The 14761-nt window shown below is 55.3% G+C and overlaps 1 protein-coding gene across 6 annotated transcripts in view; it reads left to right on the forward strand.

Moving 5' to 3' along the window:
* The first annotated feature begins 2172 nt into the window (after positions 1-2172).
* Positions 2173-14761, forward strand: part of SLC25A22 (solute carrier family 25 member 22) — a 38393-nt gene continuing 25804 nt past the window's right edge. Inside the window, exons 1-2 of one of the 6 annotated variants that reach the window (XM_084521133.1) lie at positions 2173-2244; positions 4537-5188. The gene's annotated coding sequence lies outside the window, so the exon portion shown is untranslated. Of the gene's footprint in view, positions 2245-4209; positions 5189-7782; positions 7930-11076; positions 11143-13628; positions 13652-14608; positions 14726-14761 lie in introns of those variants that run through there. The other 5 variants (XM_084521134.1, XM_084521129.1, XM_084521132.1 and 2 more) reach the window with 5 other exon arrangements.

The raw sequence follows: 14761 nt of genomic DNA on the forward strand, positions 1-14761 counted from the left end.
CCATGCCGCATGGAAATGGGGAGGAGAGTCCAGGGGCAGCAGGTCCAGGCAGCAGTACGAGAGGGGGAGGGTAGTGCCAAGCGTTACGGTTACCAAAGGTCTGTGCTACAACCAGGCCAGGCGACAGGAGATACACGTGCCAAATCCTAGGCAGTATCATCGGGGGATCATCAGGACTTGTGCAGATCACACAATGAAAGGGAAGTTAAAGTCACTGCCCCAGAGATGTGCTGGTGTCTGTGCTTCCCTGCCGAGCAGCAGCCGCTGGGCTGGTGGCCCTGGTGGCAGCAGGACTTCTTCTTGTAGCGACACCAAAGCAAGCGCTGGGCTGGGAATGTGGAGGTGCTCGTGGAAAATCAGAGCAACTGCCCCAGTGCCCTTTTCTTCAGCTGACTTGGCATCAAATATTTGAGCTGGATGAAGTCAACAGAAAGCATGCTATTTGCAGGCGTGTTATCTTTATCAATAATCTCTTTGAGGCACAGTAACTCCTTCTTTAAACCTGTAGTTGCTGTGGCCAGGAAATGCTGGTTACATTGCCATACGTGGTTGAAGCAGAAAAAAAAATATTTGGCATTTATTTTTTAGTTCCTATTTTCCTCTCTTCTTTCACAAATTGATTACAATTCTTGAAATTGACTGTCATCAGAGACGGTTAAAATAAAATACAGGGGAAATTTGTTCTTTTTTTTTTCTCCTCCTTTTTGACTGCAACGTCTACACCTCTGTAACTCTCATTGCCAGACCCTCTTCCAACTCCTAGAGCCCTACAGCCCTCCAGCAGCATGACCCAGGGCCACAAACAGTGCACTTCCCAAGCATCCCATGCCCTCTGCTTCCAGCTCCTGCTAATCGCAGCACTCCTCTAGCCACCAGGGGCTAACAGGCTCAGATAAAGTGCTTCCAGCCCATACGTGGCTTAAAAATTAATAAAGTTAATTGGTGAGAAATGAAAGCCTAACCAAAGCTCAGATGGGTTTGTTAATTATAAAACAACACAGACAAAGCCTGGCTGTGCCCTGACAGGGGTTTTACACTCTTGACACAGCCCCAACAGTGAAGGGGTGCACAGTTCCCAGTGAAGGACCTGAAGGGAGCGTGGACGGGGCAGTCAGCTTGCAGGGGCTGCACTCAGCTTGTCTGCTGTAGGCCAGACAAAAATGCTACAAAGCAGCACACAACCATGGGACGGCTCTGTTAAGGGACAGGTGATAGCTGTGGTGTTTGGAGGACTGGCTGGTCCAGCCGTGACCCTACAGAGCTTGCTAGGAGGCAGCACAGAAGCTACCCCGCCAGTAGATAAGATTTCCTGCTGATTGGTACCCTAAAGTTTTTCTTCACGCCCATACTTGACTGGGTTATGCTGCTCTTAAAAGGGAAAGAAAATCCAAATCCCTTCAAATGCACCGTTTTCCCCCAAAAGGAGGATCACAGCAGCTTTCACGGGGAAAGGTATGGGGCAGAGCCCCAGCCCAGAGCTGCCTTGAGGTGAGCCCGCCATCCTTGTTGGTTGGGTGTTGTTAAAATAAAGCAACCAGCCTTTGGTAGAAATCTGTGTCCATTTTCTGAACTCCGCAGAAATAAATTGTGTGTTCTTAAAGCTCACAATTTCTTCTTTTCCTGTAAATCTGTGTGGCCTGAAGACCCATGGGGAGAGTCTGATGCTCGTCCCAGATCTCAGCTCCCTTGAAGAAGCTCTGTGCCTGGGAAATGTGGGAGCCAGGCAGGCATGGTGAAGGTGGAAAATTTGGCCTCCATCCCTCCTGCCTCGCAGTAGGCCCGTGCTTTTGACACAAGCTGGTGGCTGCGTTGGGAAGGCGGGACAGGATCCTCCTGCACCATTTGCTCATGGAACAGCAGAGCAGCTCTTGCCTTTTCCAGAGAGGAGACGGTGGAACTGGGAAATGCGACAGGGTAGGAGGGATGCTCGGAGGAGAATATCACGGAGCATAAAAATTACTCTCGGGAGGGAATGAGGGCTGAGTAGGTGGTTGCCATCCGCTGTTCCACGACTAGGTGGCAGCAAGTGAAATAGTCCAACAGCACCTGCCAAAAAAGCCAAAGGGAAGTACTTTTTTTTTTCCCCCGCTGTGCATAGTTCTAAAGCTGACTCATTGCTGTGAAATGTTTGAGGTCAAAATATAAACGTTGTGCTCGGAAAGTAATTGGGTAAATTGGTGGGAAAACGAGCCGCTGAGCGCCAAGCAAGCACGGAGCGCTGAGCCGAGCTTTCTCAGGCAGGGGGTGAGTCAGGCAGCACTGGGGCACGAGGGAAGCTGGAGCGGGCAGAGGGAGCGCGTCAGACATCGGGGACACGGGGAGACCACGGGCAGAGGTGGCTGCTGCCCTCACCCCTCCTCAGAGCCGGGAGGATTTCAGTGGTGGCCCCTAACAATCAGGCAGCACCATCCAAAGGCAGAGGAGACGCAGGATTCCCACCCTGGGCACGTTAAGCTTGGACACATCTGCTCTGCCCTGATTTTACCAAATGTCTCTGCCGAGAGCTGTAGCTGGAGGCGTCTTCCAGCACTGGCTGTGAGCAGGAGGTGAGGACGCAGCACTCTGGGTGACCCCGGGCATGTCCCAGCCCAGCCACAGCTCTGCCAGGGCTCTGCTGGGGCTCAGACCCGGCCTTCTGGAAGTGTTGAGCAACCCCATGTTTAGACACAGCAGCTCTGTGTGTTCAGGAGAGCAGGGCTCGTGCAGGGTGTGGCTGCAGCCCCTCTGGAGGGCCCTATCTCCCCATTGGGAAGCTGGGTGATTAGGCTCCTGATTGCGCTTTGTTGTTCTGATAGAGGGAAGCTCTAGATTGCAGCGGGTAGGACAGGCGAGCTGGCTGAGGGATGTTGCAATCTTCCCCTTGCTGCTTAGGGCAGGCTCGCCCTCCCTCCGAAAGCAGTAACACCTATCCAGAAGAGGGACAGATGTTTTGGCTTTTCTTCCCTCCAAGCTGGAGAAAAAGGCAATCCTCGTGATGCTCAGCTTCTCCCCAGGGACGGAGCTGAGATCGAGCAGGTGCTGTGACGCTGGTTGGAGCTGCTCCCTCCCAGCACCGCTTCCCAGGCAGGTCGCTGGCCTCTGGGGCTGAGCGTCTCCTTCAGCAGGCGGCTGGAGAAGATCCTGCTGAGGCTCTGATCCTGCTGCGCTGAGAGGAGCAAGAAGACACCCTCAAAAGCCCCTTACGACAGATGATTTGGTCACAGCCCAGGCAGAGAAAAGAAGATCCTGCTACTTAACAAGATATTTTCTGACAACCGCTGCGCGGCGATGATGGCTGGAGGGCAGAGACAGGCAGAGACGGATCCATCAGCTTCCTGGGGAAGGAGCTAAGGATCCCTCAGTAACACGGCTCTGAAAGGGCTGGCAGCATCTCCCAGCTCTGGGTGAGGCAGCGTGCCCAGGAAGCTGTAACCCTCCCTGCAGAGGTGTTTCAAGGAGGGTTAATGCAGCCATAGGACTCTCTTAGTTGCTGGAAGGACAGATGAAGAAATAAGCTGGGGAGAGAAGGGAGCAGGGTAAAATCCCAGAGCAAACGAAACCATTTGCAAATGCTCAGCCGCATGCCCTGGAGGAAGAGCACGATGCTCCTCTGGGCTGTCATGTCCATAAATCCCTCTGCAGTGGGGCAGGTGGGGCCTGCGGGACGCCGTGGGGCAATTTCTCAAGGGGCCGAGGGGCTGAGCCCTGCCAAAAGGCTCCTGTGGCAATAAGCGCCCGCAGCCGCCAGCTCCCTGCCAGCAGCCAGGCCTGGAGTGGGACCTGGCGGCCGATCTCGCAGCCAAGACAGCTCCATTCATCAGCACTCGATAAACAAAAGTGCCCCGCTCCTTTATCGGGGAGATAAACACGCAGGGCAGGAGACTGGCTGCTCTGTGCTCCCTGTGCGGAGTGTGGGAGGCTGCCCCGGCTGCCCAGCGGCACCGAGGCACCACTGCTGCAGGAACCAGCGGGGAGAGATGTGTGGGAATGGGGTCACGGGGTGGCAGGCATGGAGAGATGCTTATCTGGGGTAGCTGTTCCTGCGGGCACGCTGCAGGAGCTGGGCCAAGGTGTGAGTCAGGTCCTGAGGCATTGCCGGCACCAGAAGCCGCTTCACAAAGGGGAGAAAATCCCCTTTGTGAATTTTTATCCTTTTTTGGCTTCTTTATGGTCAGTGATGGGAACTTGAAATTCCTTCTGCTCGCTTTTTACATTTCTTTTCTTTTTTAGAGCCTAACGATGCTGAGCCTCAATCCTGCTTTTGCTGGAGAGCAGTGGCAGGAGGGTTTGCTGGCCAGCTAGCGAGGAACACTTGTGTGATCCAAGCATCAGGGACTTTCCCCCTGTTGTTTGTTGGGCATTTGAATCAAGTAGCTGCTAAAAATACAGCTGCAGCCTCCCTCCACCGAGTCATCACTCCATGGGAACAGACAGACCATCCTTGCTGGCAGTCCTATGGTCTTTGGGGATGACAGAGGCAGGCATGGGGCAGAGCTGTCCCCTCCTGTGCCCCAGTCACTCCCCACCTGCATCCTCTTCCTCTCTCCTTTCGTACAGGTGTAGATGTAAGGCTGAGTGTCAGCACCAGAAAATGAAACCAGACCTGCTGGGGCAGTGGTTTCTGGGTGATTCCCAGCGTCCAAGCTGACTGCCAGCTTTGAATCCATGAATCATTGGATTCATCTTTGAATCAGCTAACACTCCTTCGCTGCATTTTTTGCGGTCGGATGCCGGATGCCTCTCACATCACCCATGTGCTGTTAACTCTGGCAGCCTACCCTATGATCCTAATGAAGAATGAGATTGAGCTTGTTTGAGATTGATTCTTCCTGAAAATGACGTTGACTGGTGTTAGCAGTACGTTACTGCCTCTCCAACCTTTATCAGTTGAATTGTCTACCAGCACTCTGATTACCGTGTCCAGGGTGGCCACCAAGGCAGCAGTGACCAAGCTCATCAGATCTGTCTTTTTAGTGTCGGTTTAATCCCCACACTCATCGCGCATCTGGGGATTTCACGGGCACTCTGTGATTTATTAAAACAGAAAGCAATGCAAATGGGGAAGGAAGCTGCAAAATGCAGCCTCGTGAAAGCCTCTTCCCCTGCCAGCAGACTGAACTCTCCCCGTTTCCTCAGCAGCACCAAAACAGCCGGATCCTCTCTGTCAGCCAGGCTGACGCTTTCCTCGCCTTCCGCTCCGACAAGCCAGGTGGGATTTTGAGATCTCAATTCCGCATGGGGAAAGGGATGGGGCGGAGAAACACGAAACCTTTCCTGCCCTTCTCTGGGTGGCTGAACCGTGCCACGCAGCAGGTTTCTCTGCACAGGAGGGCCTGAGCTCTGCTCCTGGCCACGTGTGGAAGGGCAGGGGGTGCGAGCCCACCGCTGCGATCTCGCCCGGACCCCTTGTCGCAGATCAGACAGCACAGGTTGCTGCTGCTTGTGAAGCTCCACTTTGTACCCAGCAGTTTTAAATTTTGTCTTGTGCTCTGTCAGGAGAAAAAAAAAATATGTTTGAGAGCACAGGAAACCTTGACAACCTGGCACTTGCTGAATGCGAATTCTCTTCCTCTGCTTTTTTTTTTATCCCCTCTCTTGAAGGCTGCCAGAGGAAGCGGGTCCTTTGCTCCATGCAGGTTACAAAGAGCAGTTGTTCTCATGCAGCAGAACCAAAAATAAAAACGGGTGATTTTGCAGTCCTATTAAAACTCAGCTTAAAGCAGGCCAGCGTTAACCTCTTCTGTGCCAGGGGACGGCACTGTCCAACCAGCCCATCTACAGGATGGCAAGATACGATAAATGGCAAAATCTGTCCCCAGCTACCCACACTGAGTTCAGTTCAGCTTTTGTCCGTGTGAAACCTACTGATGTCTTTGTGAATCAGGGCAGAATGGGGACCCAAGGAAGGCACAGGCAGGGCCAGATGCAGCCCTGTGTCCCCTCGCATGCCGCTCATTAGCATTGGCTTGTGATATTTCACCAGCCCCTGGTTAACATCCTTTTCTCACCTTGGGTCACGGGTCTGGCTGTGATAACAAGCTCCTCTCATTTTCAGGCACATGCACCTCTCTGCCACGTCTGGGCTGTTCGTCACGTCTCTGTGTAATTGCCACTTGTGTGTGTGCAGCGTTCTTGGTAGCCTGAGGTGCTCCCCCATCCTTGTAGCTGCTCTTCTCTGATCACCCCCGATTTGTTGCACACCCTGACTGTGTATTAGTGCTCTGCCAGCTCCTGCAGGTGAACTCATGGTGTCTTTTACAGCGTAGTGCCAGGTGAACGATGCTGTTACAGAAGCGTTCCCTGGAGATCTTCCCTTCTTTATGGCTGTCATCCCAAGAGCCACAGAGGTCTGCCTGGCTGCTGCTGTCCTCCTGGACTCCTCCGTTATTTTCCAGAGCTTGTTGAAATGGTCTCAGTGGTGTTTGCTTGTTTGTTTTGTGAAAGGAGTCAGGTCTGAAGCCCCTGTGTCGTGTTTTTCCATCTGCAGCTCATCTCCATGAAAACCCAGCCTGACCCTGAAGCAAGCATCGGCTCCTTATTCCTTGCATACCTGGTGGTTTGTGGCCCAGGCTGCATTTGTGTGTGGCTGGAACAGTTTTTGGAGGAGCCCAGAGCCCAGTTCTTGTTTCTGGGCCCCCGGCTGTCTGAAATCCTTGGAGTAGCACAGGCATATTGCTCTCAGACACCACACTAAAACCCCACTGTGTCCTTTCTTTTAATTCTGCTTAAAAAAGCGATTCCCTTTGCCTGACATGAGCTGTCTTTCCAAAACCCCATCAGCTTTCTGCTGGCCAGCTGTGGGGCCACCCCAAAGCAGGAGGCCTGGCCGTGGCTGGCCTTGCTCCTGTCTCCTCAATGCCCTACACGTGTGTGCCTGCGTGAGGGTGCCGCAGCCCTTTCCGCCTCCTCAGTGCCCATCAGAGGTGTCGTTCCCAGTTTGCAGAAGTGAGAAAATCAGAATCCACCTGTTCCAGTGCAAAAACTGGGCAAAAACAACAGAAAACAGCGCTTTCCGCACAGCACCTCGGGTGTTTTGGCAGAGCTGGTGCTTGGGGGAGACATAGGAAAATTGAATTAATTGTTAAAAGAGGGGTACGGCCCCTCGGTGGTCGCTGGCCAGGACATGTAGGGTGTCACCTGCTGCTGGCAGAGCAAGGGGCTCTTCTCAACACCCCTGCACCACCCCAATACTGCCCTGAGCTTACTGAAATGTGAAAACGGAGCCTGCACGTGGCCTGTAGACGTTACAGCTGGGCAGCCATGCTCAGCAAGGGACAAAATATCATCACCCATGTAATGACAGCCAGCCTGGCCTTTATTTTGTGGACAACAGCAAGTTTTGGGGGTTTTGCTTGTTATTTTACCGGGGCTGGAAGGATGCTCGCCAGGGAGCAAGATGACGGACTGACGGGTTTGGTGGGCACACCACCAGCCATTTAACGGGGGGATGGATGGCCAGGAGGGTTTTTTTTTTGCCAGAAAAATGTCAGTTTTCCAGAGATTAGGCTCAGTGTGGGTGCTGTTGGGTCTGGAGCCCTCGGCTGGGGACGGACTCGGGGGGCGATGCCCCAGGACCCGCAGCCGCGGGGCCAGGCTCCTCCCCGGGGAGGCCGGCGCTGATCGCCCCCCCCCTGCTGTAAGCGATTTGCCGTGAGATCCCTCAGGGACTATTTCAGGGGGGCCGCCCGTGGCCGACACAGCCAGCGGGCTCCCCACGGCCCCTTCCCGGCAGCGGGGGAGGCACGGAGGCCGCGGCCCGCTCCGGGCCCGTGTTGCTAGGGCGACGCGGCGGGCGGGGACGGGCCCGGCGCTTTTCCTGCAGCGAGCACGGCCACAGAGGGCAGAGCTGAGCCCCGCCGAGCCCCGCCGAGCCCAGCCGCCGGGCAGGAGCTCCGCACCCCGCTCCGCACCGGCCCCCGGCCCCGGCGGGAGCCGCCGCCTCCCGGCCCGGTAAGTGCGGGCGGACCCCGGCCCCCGCCCGACCCCATCGCGGCCGCCCCGATCCCCCCTTCCTCCTCCTCACCGCGGCGCCGCGGCCTCCCCCGTGCCCCATTTATCCCCTTTTATCCCCCAAAGCTGTGAGCTGCCCCCCCGGCTCGCCCCGAGGGCTGCCAGCCGCCCCCCTCGCCCCCGGGGTGCGGGTCCCGCTGCGGAGAGTGGGGCCGGAGCCACGTGTGGGGCGAAACCCAAACTGGGGGGATGGTGCCCGGGCCCCCCAGGCTCGCTCGGATCTCCCCACGGGGCTGGGGTCGCCCTGGGTGGGTGCTGGGGACGGTGGCGACCTGCCCCGTCCTCCCTTTGCCCGCGCCGGAGAGCTGCGGGCGACACGTGTGCGGCTGGAGCCGTGCCCCACAGCCCACGGCCGCCGCTCGCCGCCACCCACAGCCACTCGTGGCTGCCTCCTTGGCTTCTTTCTGGGGCTGTTTGTGGGGTCAGAGCGTCTGCTGCCACCCGAGCCAGGAGGACGGGCAGCCCGAGCACCGCCGGGATCCCGCCAGGCTGTCCTAAGCCAGCTCGGCGCCTGGTGGAGGTGGGTCAAGGTTATCGTGCTCTGCCCCGCGGGGATGGGCAGCCTGGAAGGACAAGTAGGTTTGGGGTTTCCTCAAGGTCACCCTGGGAAGGGAAGACCCCAAGCATCCTCTCTGCTGTCTCCGCACCCCGCAGAGCTGCCGGGCTCCTGCTGGGCGAGGGCACAGCCGTGGATATCGGATTTTCCAGTGCCACGGGCCTGTCTCCTGCAGGGGTGCTCTGCATGGGGTTCCTACGTCTTGCCGGGCTGTCAGAGTCCAGCAGACAGCAGGACAGGACTGGATTTACTTGTCCCGAAATCTTCGTTTCCTTGAATTCCTCAAAAATGGAAGCAGTGGGGCCAGGTGGGGCAGGGGCTGTCAGCATCAGCGGTTTTTGTGTAGCCCCCCAGGGGAAGGGGCCTCATCCCCGCCACGCTCGCTGCCCCGAGGACGTGACCCGTCGCGGTGTGCCCGCAGTGATTGGGATCACTGCAAGCCATTGGGGCTCGCCTCTTGCACGCCGTTCTTGGCAATGGGAAGCAAAAGGCAATCAAACTAGAGTGGTACTTGGCTGATAACAATATATCATGTGGGGCTGTCTTCTTAGCCGCAGCTTGTGTTTTGCTTTCCAGGCTGTTAAAAGCTGTTATAAGGTATAGAGGAGGCCTGATGGAGGGAGATACTCAAACCTCTTCACCGGAAAACAAACACCAGTGTTTAAAGAGGATTTGTGCCTGTAGGATCTTGAATTGTGTACTGCTACCTCTTGTCGTTCGTGCAGGTACAGTTTTTCTCCCTGAGCTTTGTTTCCAGGAAGCCCACCATGGTGAGGCACGCTGGATTTTGGCAGCCGCAGCAGAGGTGGATGGCCGAGTTGGAATACGGAGCAAGCCTGCCTCGTAAATTGGAGCACGGCACAGCTCAGAAGGAAAGCCTGCTGTCTTGTTTGACGCCCAACAATCTTGTTAATGTCTTACTAAGATGCCAGAGCCCCGTGCGATCCTCCCGCTGCCATTTTAAGAAGGGATAGTGTGCTGTGTTAAGTTACAAGGAGGTAGAAACCACTGACAGCCTGGCAGGGTCATATGCTCCCCTTTTCCTGCCAAGACACACGTAGTGGAGAAGAGAGGGGGAAACACCTACCTGACCCTGGCCGGCCAAGGTGACAGCAACATGTATACGTAGAAGCAGTCCCCTGCTCACTTGTGCTTCATGTTTGTGTCGTAGGATTCTGGCAGGGCGAAGGTGTGATGGAGACAAGGGACAGAGGAAGAGCTGCTGGGGTTTGGTGTGCCCTGAGAGCCTGGGAGCCGTGAGGCTCTGGGCGTTTTTTGGAGTTGTGCTCCATTGAGGGTGCCACGAGAGGGAAATTCTCGCTTAGGAGCTGCGAGCATTTCATGTGCCTGCATAATTGTTCTTACGTAACTGTCTTTGTGCCAAAAATTGTGAAATATCGGGAGGGAGAGCTCTTCTGGATTAGGGCAGCAACGTTTTTAGGGGGAAAAGTAGACATGAAAACACTGCGCTGTGCTTGGAGGTCGTATTCTTGATGAGGGAACCAATTTACAGATTCCTCTAGGAACAGATTTTCCGTGGGGAGTGAAGCCTGATCTAGGTGTGTGACGACTGCACAATGCTGTGGAAATAGCTAATGATCCCTTGACACTCTGGAGTGACTGACGTGACTAATACTTTCTCAGCAAGGAGCGCCTAGGTGTGGTGTAGCACTGCCTCGTCTTCCCTTTGGGTCCTGCCTGGCAGGAGCCAGCTGTGTGCTGGGCTGGGGGACACTTGTTCTGCAAATGCTGGCAAACCTCTGAACCACCTCTTTCACCCCTCTCTGTGTCTTTTGGAAGCACAATGCTCTGGGGGAGCAATTGCCAAATTCACTGTAGCTGCTGAAAGGCAGCGTGCCCTTGTGAAATATTTGGGGTGAAAGGCGAGGGCGGCTGGTTGCGTGGCGAGAAGTTGAGCAGCACTGAATGCATCTGCAAAGGCACTTGAGTGCCCCTCGGTGCTGGCCCACGGCAGCTCTGCCTTGCTCCAGCACAGTGCTTTCCTTTGTCACTCCATCCCTGAGCTAACCTGGGCAGGGAACTGCAAAACTTTTGCCCTGCTAACTTCCCAGCGCCAGCAAGATCCCTCGCACAGGGTGGATCTTGCAGTGGGCTGTTTCTGTCTGCCTGGAAGCACGCTGTGCTGCCAGAACGACGTAAAAGAGCTTTGAACTAGGCCCCAAGGCTGAAGGAAGAGGGGAAAAATGCAAAACATTTTTGTTCAGTTGTTAGGAGATCCCGTGCTGGGGAGATGAGGTGTAGCCAAACCAGGTTTGGAATGGCTGGGAAGCTCATCTGAGCTTCCTTGTGGTCCTGCTGGCTGCAGCTCATGCATATCATAGCAGGGTGCAAATACACCATCAGGGGACCTTCTGCAAGTCCTCCTTTTCTGGGCTGCTTCAGCGCAGATAGGCATTTCTCCTAAGCCTGCCTTCTCCCTGGCTGTCCTTTTATCAGATTTTTTTCTGTTGTTTTTCTGTGTTCGTTTTTTTTTTTAATTATTTTGTTTTTCCCCAGGAGGAAGTTTCCACACATCTGCTGGCTGGTCAGTGGCATCCCAGAGCTGTGCGCCGTGCCCTTGGCTGCAGTAAATCGAGGTAGTTCTGGCAGAGGCAGCGCAGCAAATTCGGTTTGCACCAGCTGAGGCCGGGTCATCATGTGCGAGCCCTCAGGCTACGGGGAAAAGCCTCTTCAAGTCTGTCCCTTACAAGTTTGTCAATGTCCTGTTAGGCTTTCAGGCTGACGTGGTTATGTCCCAGCTGCCTGCACAGCCCTAACTCTGCTGCCAAGTTTAAATTTTATTTAATTTTGACAGTTTGCAAGGAATCCAGCAGATTCCAGGATGGGGAGGGATCTCTCGGTCTCCGAGTCCTGCCTCCTGCTCTTGCAGGGACGTAAGGACTGGTTCTTTCTTTTCCATCTGTGTCACCTGATGCCTTACCACTGCATTGTGGGGAAATGCAAAAGCCTGCTTAGAAATAAATACCCAGACATCTGCACTGCGAGAAGGTAACAGAATTGGATGCGTAGCAGTGCACGAGCTACAGATGCTGCCTGTGCAAGCCAGCGTTGTATTTATTCGTGACTCTGGCACACAGCACACACGGTACCTCTATTTTAGGGTGCATTCCCAAGGACTCCAGCATGGCAGAATTTTCCTACCCCCTTCTGTTTGCCTCCAAGCACAAAGGTAGGGTGCAGGAGGAGCGGGCTGAGCACTGTGCACAGGGTGTAGCTGTAACCTTGCGGTATGGCTTGCTGGGAAGTTCCAGTTGTTAAGATAAACCAAGAGGGGCACAAAAGCTTTAGAAAACAAGGCAGAAACCCAAATAAACCCGATGAAGAGACCTTGCCACCCTGGGTGGTTTGGATTTCTGTCTGGCAGTTTCCTCTGACGCATCTGCACATAAGAAAGCTTTGCATACTTGCTCTCTTACGAGGGCTGCCCACACGGAGATTATTTGCTGGGGAAAGGGAAAGGCACCCGGGCAGGAATGCTTGTTCTCAGTGTCAGAGGAAATGCGATGGGATGCTGTTTGTTTAGTTTGTGAGGTCTATGTTGATCTTGATTGAATGCAGCCCATGGCGAGCTACTCCCAGGAAGGCAATTTGATGTTTGTTTTGTTAAACCTTCTCATAATCAGCTCTCGTTCTCGTTTCAGTGGTGCTGTCGTGGGTGGGTGGCGATGCCTTGTCAAGTCTCCCCGTGTCGTGCGCCTTCCTTTGGCGCCGCTGCTGGTGTGTGGTGCACCAGCAGAGCCGTCTGGATTTCATTCCTTTCCTGGCTGTGTGGCATTTGTTGATTTTATTTATTTATTTATTTTAATTTAGAGATTAATTTGACAGAATGGCGTGAATTTGAGCAGCCGGAGATGCCCCAAGTCCTGTCAAAGCCAGTGCTGGGCTGTGCCTGCCCTACCTGGGGGCTGACCCGGTGGCTGGAGCTCTTGCTTCCAAAAACAACAAAGGAGGTGTGGTTTTGGGACAGGATATTTCAGGCGCTAACCGTGAGTTTGGGTGCTGCTCTCTCCTTTGCCACAGACTCAGAGCGTGACCTTGGATGAGTGGTAAAACGTCCCTCTGCCTCTGTAGCCTGCAACAAGCAGGAGCAGCAGCCCCGCAGGGTTTTGCCTGTTGTATGCAGTTGCAACAGCAGCCGCTGCAGAAGGTGTGATCCGACAGCATGAGAGCTCTCTGCTGGGCCCTTCATTTTCCTCTTTCGTTTGATGTCAGTCTTCCCAAGCACGGGGACAGCTCCCTTGTCCACGTCCTGCGTAAGCTGAGCTCCTCTCTGTAAGGCAGCAGCAACACTTGTTGGTTCATCTCATCCTTCGGGAGCAGCTGTTGTTTGTGAAGGCTATTTTGTCAGGGGAGCAATTCTTCTACAGGACATAAAACACGTTGCGTTGGCCTGAACCTTTTCCCTGAGCTGTCCTGCGTGCTTTGTTAGCAGCTCACTGTATGCCCGTGGGCACCAGTTGCCTGACAGAGGGACTTTGGTTTTTTTTTTTAGCTTTTTCCTTTCTTGTATTACCTGTCTCCTTCTGTGCCGTGCCAGCGAGTGGATGAGCAGGACCGCCTGTGTTTTTGTTTGTCTGGAGCCTCCTAAATATATTCTCTCCCTGCCGGGTACTCCTCGCCTGCCTTGCAGCCTGCTGGAGCCTCTGCTGATTCACAGCACCCTGGGCGAGGAGGGATGGATCACGCCGCACACTCCGGAGCTGTCAGACAGCAGTTGCAGCCCCTTGGCAATCCTCCTGCCCGTGGCCGAGCACGGGGAAGTTTCTGTGAGGAGCTGCTAACCTCTGGAGGAGCAGCGTGACCCGTGCAGGGCTGCTGGCGAGCGAGGAACCATTTTGCTGTGCTCCCAACAGCTTTGGCGTGAGCCAGCAGCTGAGAGGGGAGGAGAAAAACGTGCTTCGTGCTGCAGGAGCAGAGCAGGTAGATTCAGGCACCGGTACAGCAGACGGACGGGCAGCAGCAGCAGCGGTGTCCCGGGAGGGCTGCCCTGTGGTGGAGAGGCGAGGAACACCGATCAACGTGACACTGAGCTGGCACTCGGAGCGTTTGGGAGCATTAGTCACAGCCTGCCTTCAGCAGTGGGAGGTGAGGACATATGCTGCCGTCGTCGGAAAGGTTTGGGAAGCTGGGAGAACATCCGTGTGTTAGCCTCTTTGCTCTCCACACCCATCCTGGTGCAGAAGGCAGCAGCCACGCAGCCGTGGCCGGGAGTGAAGGCTGCACAGCAGCAGCTGCGAGCTCACAGGGGAGCCCTCCGTGGGGAGTGACAGCCCTTGGTTGTCCCACAGCCCCCATGGGGCTTTAGGTCTTCAAAGCACCTTGTTCAGCACCCAGAGGTGCTCACGTCCTGGGCTTCCCAGGAGGGATTCTTGTTCTGTTTTCCTGCTGTTTATCGGTGCTTTTTTGTGTTTGTTGTTTTTTTTTCAGTGTTTTTTTTTTTGGCATGGGGAGCCAGGGGAAAGGCCTGGTGGGAAAGGAGTCTGGCTGGTTGCTGGGGGGACAAAGAGCTCCCTCCTCTTTGGCAGTGTCATGGCTTTGTGCCGGGCTGGTGCCTGAGTAACCACAGCCTCTGCTGGGAAACAGTCTGACACGGCTTGAAAGAGGGCTAAAAACCCCTCCAGGGGCTTAAACACCCCTCGCATGGCTTCCTTGTGAAAATATTTGCATCTTCTCTGCCAGCTCACTGCCGAGGCTGCGTGCAGCCTGTACCCGTGGCTCGGTGCAGGGGACGAGCCGCGTTGTCCTGCAGCCCTGGGTCCCTCGGGGTGCCTGCTAGGAGCTGCTGGCTTTGGGGACAGAAAGCATCTTTAAAACGCTGCGCAGCTCCCACGGCGTGGTCCTTGCTGCTGGAGGAAGGTGATTGCTTTGGGCCTCCTGGGGACAGCTCTGCTGCTGCCACACGCACGTGGTGTTGGAAGGAGCGGGAGCAGAGGGGAAGAGCCCCTCTGCTGCTGTGCTCTGTCACGGTCCCCTAGTGTCCCCTGGCAGGAACATGCGCAGGCTTTGCAAAGGGCTCGGTGAGCACGTGTCCCTGGAGATGCAAAGCAATACGAGCGACTTCCTCTCCTCTTCCTCTTCCTCTCCCTGCCTCGTGTGCCTGCAGGCAGGCACCACAGCGTGGCCGGCAGCGCCGAGGGCTCCCCTCCGGTGATGGCAGAGGTGAGGGACCCGCGTCTCGGGGTCTGGCGAGGGGGG

Source organism: Aythya ferina, assembly GCF_964211825.1.
Source record: "Aythya ferina genome assembly, chromosome: 5".
Lineage (NCBI taxonomy): Eukaryota > Metazoa > Chordata > Aves > Anseriformes > Anatidae > Aythya > Aythya ferina.